Here is a 6000-nt window from a genome sequence, read left to right on the forward strand (position 1 = left end):
CACTGTTGAGGAAGAGCAGCCTAAAGTACCGATGTCAAATACCAGAATGTTTCCACAGAAAGACAAAGGCGGGTCCATGAACTTGACAAGAACCTAAAAACCTGGGTTTAGCATATCTAAGGTCTAAGACTAACCAGACTGCGCGTACAAATGTGCTTACACAGTCAGAGACTTCAACTGATAGACAGAATGATACGTAAAGGCCGCAAAGCACTTATAGCCTCACTATCGAACGTTCCACACTACCACGTGAGTGGATGAGTCTATCAACGGACGTATTCACCGCTAAACTTTAATTGTTTTATTAAACGCAACCAATAAAAGGTTGACGCTCCCGAGCTGTTCTAACCCTTTTATAAACGTCTTTTTTGAAATTGTTTGGTAGCTGATGAAAAGGTGTGCCCATGTACCTGAACAGACATGTCTATACGTTAGTATACGCATATAGGCTTTATGTATATGTTCTTTTCAAAATAAAAGATGCTCACCCTTTTTTCAAAAGCTGTTAGGTTAACACTGTTAACAATGTTAATGTATGGCTAGACTTTCATTTTATGCTTTTAATATGCTTTGTTTGACGATCTTTGCCTGTATTATAGGTACTCACTTTTGTATGGGCCTGTGTAAGGCTTACAGTATGCAAGAAAAAAAATTGCGTAACAGCTGCTTGTGTTTCAAAGATGCATCTTCCAGTTCAGGAGCAAGAAGTGGTTTTTGATTTTCTTTTCCTCTTGTCCGGCCCTATACTATATTAAACTTCATTGGCCTTGTGCCTGCAATTTTTAAGGTTCACTGCTGTTAAAGGACACAAGAGGAAAATAAATATAAAACTCAATTTATTTTTTGAATACCTTATTGCCGAATTGATGACACAGAATTTTGCACTTTGAGTTCTTCGGGACGCCGAGGCGCTTATTTGGGCTTCTTTAGAAATGGCTATACGATCAGTTATCGGTGCACGTGGATACCATGAATAAAGTTTCTATGGTTGCTTTAGTGCCAAGGACAAGGCATGCGATATTGCTCGTCAACTGATTTAGCAACATTTACGGCATTCCACAAGTGTCTTTATAAGAAGCGCAGTATACCCTCAGGCAGGAAATTCGTATACAAGCCTTATCGCACGAATTGCCGCCGTAACGCTCACCCACTATAATAAAGCTCACACCAACGTATCTCGAGTCAGCCTTTCATTGAGCTTATACACGCTGGGGCCGGAGGGTGGTATAGGACCAGAGTTGGTATTCTTCAAGTGTCCACCAAGTAGACTGTCCCTCTCGGCCACCGCCAATTGGCTGGAGCTGTACCGGCCAGAAGGCGGCTGGCTGTCGGCGCCCACCTCCTCCTCGTTGGTACCCCAGCCCAGCCAAGCAGCACTTGAGCAGCAGCCGAAATGAACAACCCACTAGGTGGACACTTACAGATTACCCCCCTGGTCCTATACCACCCTGGCCCCTGTACCAGCTCAGTGAAAGACTACGAACTCGCGCTACGTTGGCTAACTGGCGCGTCTCAAATTATAAGCGCTTCACCGGGATAGGGGCGTTAAAATTCCAGTTGGATAACAATACAAAGTGATCAATGTCTCATGTCATTAATATGTTTTTACTGGGTTGCTACAAGGAATGCAAATAGCTCTGTTATGCGGCTCTTTCTTGTCTAGATTGCAACTTTATTTATTTTTTTATAAACACTATGCCTTTGGTTGCCTGAATGAATGCCTGCAAAATGTGAAAAGCACGAGTGCTTTCTGGGCTACCGCAGTAAACATACGCGGTCTCCGTTTTCTGTCTTAGGTGTCCCTATCTTCATAACTAGGCTTTCAAGTTCACTTTAGAAATAGGGATCAATGTTTTATTGTATTTTTTGCTGAACGGCGGTGGTGTCAAGGAATGAATGTATAACATGCCGAGAGAAAGTTTTAGAAAAAGAAACATTTATTTGATGTCGGCTCCTGTTTCAGAGAAACATTAAACACAAATGTCTTTAACGAACAAATATTTGCTTATTTTGAGTTTGCGATTCTCGGTAATAACTGCTCCTTGCAATTTCTTTAAAAAATTAAAAAAAAGTAACAAGAGCTGAATTCGCAACGCCCTTGTTCGTACGTGCTCTTGTCCATTGGCCGGCCGTCTTAACGATAGGATTGGCTGAAATTTTCTCTTACGAACAATTCAAGCATAAGAGCTGTTCGTGACTGTGGGCCCAAACAGTCTTCTGGCAACGCTTTCTAATGCTGCATTAAGCTGACAAGCTAAATTCTGCAATCATTTTTGTTTCACAGACTCGGAAAGCCAGCTTGATTCTTTTCCGGCGCTTTTTGGCTGAAGCTTCTTACAGCACACTTTGGGAGATGACTGTAGAAGTACAAATTTGCTACGCCACGTGAAAAACGGCTAATTTTGTAAATTTCTTGATGTGAACTGCTTCTTCAGGCAACCAAACTGCACTGCGTTGCCACGCTTTGAAGCCATGTGTTATTCAAATGTAATGCAAAAGGCTCTGCAAGCACGTGTGCCCTATAGTTACCATGCAATATGTTGAACGATCACTTCTAAATGCGTAAGCATCCGCAAACAGCACGGGCGCATGAAAACTCAGTGTGTGCGAGCATTAACGTGCGTGCCTTTGTTCTTGGCAAAAAACAAAACAAACAAACAGAAACATTGCTTTGAGAATTATTTGAACCTTATATTCGGAAACAATGCGAGATGCCAACTTCAGCTGTCCTGATTGCCTGAAGAAACGTTCCCAGACGTGACAGTTCCTGGAAGGCATTTCTTCTTTTACGTAGAAGCGATTTATTCTTTAGTTTCATTTATTCCTTCGCTGACAGAAATGAGAAAGACGTCATTTTTGTGTAGTTTCCGGCCTAAAGACAAAGCAGCACTTGCTTAAACGTTAAACTCTACAAGCTTCTACCGGGGTCAAAGGGACACACTGCACCTCTCTCTTGTAGTTGAGCGTAATTTGCCTTGCACAGACCGGCTATTGAAGACAATTAGCCGAGCCTGACCTATGGGTCAATAGATTCCTGCACCCTCGTCATGGGACATACATGCTCACGCAAAAAGGAAACAGCAGTAAAGCAACTTAGAAAAGTGGTAGCGCGCGTTAGCTATGCTTTACTACAGCGTGCATGCAAAATTTCATCTGCTGTTAGAGTGCTGTTTCAGCCTCTTTTGACCTTATGGAATCCAATGAAATTCTGCATTTACTGCTTTAATATGTTAGTAATGAGTGACCTGTTAATGGTGTGTAAAATGACTATGAATAATTTATAGTTCATGAGAAGTCATCAAGGAAAATGATTCTCCTTCGTCACCGAAGTGCTGTAACTGGACCTACCGATGCTTAGTGCAACTTTTTGAAAGCGCTTCTTAAGTTCCTGCATACACATGGTTAGTACCCTTATTTTCATTCTGATAGCATGCCGTGAAGCAACTCCTGTACACGAATTAGTCTACGGTTAAGTATTATTAAGCTTAGGTCGCGCTGTCATGGGAGGAGGTGGGTAGGGTATTTAACTGCATATTTTACTGGCATGTTGAAAGGGTACGGATTGGTGCGAAATTTGAGCACTGATAATTTTCTCATGGAACTCGACGAAAGTCGACAGAAAACCTGGAGCTATTGCTGTCGGAAAGCAGAATCGTCGTTATGCAAGCATTTTGAAAGAAAACCCAGTGTTATCATTTCAGCAAATTTTCTTAAACAGGAGACTCTTGGAAGATGACACAGCTTCTCAGTGACATGGCCTTAATAGTGAAGTGAAAAATACTTGTTGCAGCGACCCTTGAAATTTGAATCGGACAACCAACAAAATAAAATCACAAGGGGGCCCGCCCGTTTATCGCTCCTGCAAACGTCATTTCATGCAATGAATTTGACGTACTGGTGTTCTAGAGCGAACTGAGAGAAACGGGTTGGCAATGGGTAGATGCAGAGCCAGTTCAAGTGCTCCCGGGAGGCAGCGACATTCTGCCTTTCGAAGCCTTGACCAACGAAGCCTGAAGTCGTATAAGTTTACCTGCATCGTGATCTGATCATTGCTGTTAGTTTGTTGACAGCACCACACGAGAGCACGCGCTTCAAGCATCGCAATCATTTAACGACACGACGTGCATGGAGCGCTTCGCTGTCGCTTGCTGCGTAATCCTTGTCGAAACGCCCGTGGCAACGTGATGCACTACAGAGACTACGTGCAGCTGGGAAGGCACAGCAGGTCAGTGCAAACGCGTGTTTGGTGCAAGACCCAATAGCTCGCACGCCGTTTGTTACACGCGACTGGCAGACGTGCGGGTTATCAGTGAACGTCTGTTTTTCGCCCGGGTATAGGGCGACACCGCTATCTGCCGCGTGGGAGAGATGAATTTCAATGAAGTTTGGAGCAGCAACGGCACTGATCGCGATCCAAAAGTATAAGAAAGAAAGCAAACGATCGCTTCCTTCAGCTGAAAGTAACAAAGTGGCACAACACGATTCGCGGTGAGGAGCGGAATCAACCGTACCATCGGGTCCTTCCGCGACCCTCTGGGCGTCCGTGCCCATTGGAAGTCAGTCCCACGCTAAGCGCGCCCGCAAGGCTCTCTCGCAACCTTAGAGGAAATCTGGGACGCAGCGCTCGCAGCGAGCGGGTGCCGCATCTCCCGGCCCGAAGGCGCACCGCCCGAGGACGCCGTCAGCAATGCTGAATCATACTCCCCACACCGGCAGGTCACTACCGCATTGGGGAACGCGTGGTTAGAGTACAGCCGCTCGGACGAGCAAACCGCGGCTGCCACGCCGCGAAGCCGCGAAAGGAACTTTCACTCACCTAGAGGTGGTGGGCGACGTGAGTCGGCGCCGACACGACGTACTTCAGGCTTCGTTCGTCAGACGCGTTCGACCAGGCGTTGTCGTCGAGAGGCGCTCGCGCGCGGTACCGGACTCTCTCGAGAAGGGCGTAAGCACAGCGGTCTCCTGTAGCGGCTTTCGTTTCGTGGGCGCGCACGCAAAATCCGACGGTCAGGCGGTCCGAGCTCGCTGGTGGGGGCCGACTCGAACCTGGCACACACCACACATCCGCGGAGTACGACGACGACGACGATGGTCTGTTCCGCACTGGGGGCCCACTCTCGCCAAACCCGTTTTCGAGTGACCTCAAGCGGAGAGCGCGGCCTACGTTTTTATACGGGGAGGCGGGGTCTGTCCACGTGACTTTCCTTCTCGGCTTACAGGTAGACCGGCGCCATCTTTTTTTCTCCTTTTCTTTTCCCTTTTACACGCGCGTGCGTTCGCGCGCTCGTGCTACGCTTCTTTTTCCTGCCTGCACCTCTCTCTCACCCCACGCCTCCCTTTCGCTCATCCCAGCGTGACTGCGCCCCCTTCCTTTCGGTTTCCGCCCATCCACTGTAAGACTCCTGTTACGAGAATCAAGCAAGAAGTTCTCCTGGGCTTCTTTTCTTTTCTGCTTGATTGAGGTGCCTACCTTCGTCACTTTACCACATCTTGCTGTTTTCCACTCAAGAAATGATGGCATGTTGTGGTATTTCGTCGGTCCTCTTCTTTGCTTCACTTATTTTTCACGAACATCCGCTGCCTGCTCAAGTCCAGCTCTGGGTCCAGACAGGAACCTGGCGGGGGGAGTGGCAGCTTGTCAGTGGCGCTGTGTTGACTTTCCTTCTTCCTGCCGCCGCCACGTTCTTTCGATTCTGCCAAAAGACTGTTTGGGACTCTTCTTCCACGAGTTTGTGCTTTTTCACTTGCCTGTCAAAAGTGTTTACGCAGCTGGCCTGGCAGGCTGCTGTCAAGCACCTTGCCTTCCGATATGCTAGTTGCTTGGTAGTCCGCTCTTACCTCTTGGAATTTTCATCGTCTGACCTGTCTCGGCCTAGCCGCTCCTGGAGCTCGCTCTCGGCGCTATTAAATTGCTCGCGCGTTTGCGCATAACCCGATTGTTTATTAGCATCAGCTGCGTGCGCTCTGCCATACCAGTCTTACAGTCCAGCTGACGACTGC

At 47.1% G+C, this 6000-nt stretch overlaps 1 protein-coding gene across 1 annotated transcript in view; it reads right to left on the reverse strand.

Annotated features, from left to right (window-relative positions):
- The window catches only part of LOC119455260 (cuticlin-1), a 104253-nt gene extending 99123 nt beyond the window's left edge, over positions 1-5130 (reverse strand). Inside the window, exon 1 of the mRNA XM_037716661.2 lies at positions 4817-5130. The gene's annotated coding sequence lies outside the window, so the exon portion shown is untranslated. The remainder of the gene's footprint in view (positions 1-4816) is intronic.
- Positions 5131-6000: the final 870 nt, after the last annotated feature.

This window comes from Dermacentor silvarum, chromosome 6 (genome assembly GCF_013339745.2).
Source record: "Dermacentor silvarum isolate Dsil-2018 chromosome 6, BIME_Dsil_1.4, whole genome shotgun sequence".
NCBI classification, from domain to species: domain Eukaryota; kingdom Metazoa; phylum Arthropoda; class Arachnida; order Ixodida; family Ixodidae; genus Dermacentor; species Dermacentor silvarum.